Raw genomic sequence first — 1,247 nt, forward strand, 5'->3', positions numbered from 1 at the left:
TTTTTTTTTTTTTTTTTTTTTTTTTTTTTATATTTTTTTTTTTTTTTTTTTTTTTTTTTTTTTTTTTTTTTTTCTTTTTTTTTTATTATTATTATTGTTCGTTTAAGGTGCTATTGTTTGCAAAATATTCATGGGAAGATAAAATAAAATTGAATCATAAAAATATAAGGTATTAAGTCTAACATTGCAGTTTATTGAAAGTTTTTATTTTTAAGAAAAAAAAAAAAAAATAATAAATAAAAAAATCGAAAAAATTATAAAGCTTAGTAAAAAAATTAAAATATATACATATATATGTTAGTATATGTGTATATGCCAAATCGTATTCTTTTTTTCGTTATTCTTCGTAGGCATTTATATTATTCTATACAGTTTCAAACATTTTATACATTTTATATATATTTTTACGAATGTGTAAATATATATATATATATTTATTTATTTATATTTATATATAATATTTAAAATGACAGTGGATATTTTTACGTGCTTCGTTTTTCCTTTTTGGAAGAATAATAAAAAGTTATATTTTTTCATAGGCACTTATATATTTATTTTTATTTAGTTATACTCATATGATAGTTATGTATGATAATTATTGAAATTGTAGATCATTTTATTATATGACGCATTTTCATTTAAGTGAACGCGTACGCAAATTACAAATCCTTGTAATGACGAAATAAAAATAAAAAGAAAAATAAAAAGAAAAATAAAAAGAAATATATATAAGGCAAACTATATTTTAACATAATACCTTTTAACAAGTTGGACATTTGTAATACATTCGTACATGTATATATGTATATATATATATATATATATATATATATATATTTATTTATTTTTTTTTTTTTTTTGTAATTTCTTCATTTAATAACCTTTCTACATGTCACCCTTAATTTTATGTAAAAAGGACGTATTAAAAGGCGTACACTAAATATTTTGTGTGAATATATTTGTGTATGCATATATAAAAATATATGTCTGTGAATGTTTTATTGTTCTTATTTTATTATTATTTTTTTTTTTTTTTTGGTGGGGGAACATTGCATGAAAATAATATTTATTGATAATAGAAAAAAAAAATAAAGGAATGAAATGGAAAAAAAAACATTTAATGAAAACTTATTGTAAGGGAAAAAATCATGAATATATTACGAATATATTTGTTAGTATGTTAATAATTAAATGTGGAAAAATTCTATATATGTATAAAAAAAAAAAAAAAGAAAAAAAAAAAAAAT

This window comes from Plasmodium reichenowi, chromosome 1, assembly GCF_001601855.1.
Source record: "Plasmodium reichenowi strain SY57 chromosome 1, whole genome shotgun sequence".
Lineage (NCBI taxonomy): Eukaryota > Apicomplexa > Aconoidasida > Haemosporida > Plasmodiidae > Plasmodium > Plasmodium reichenowi.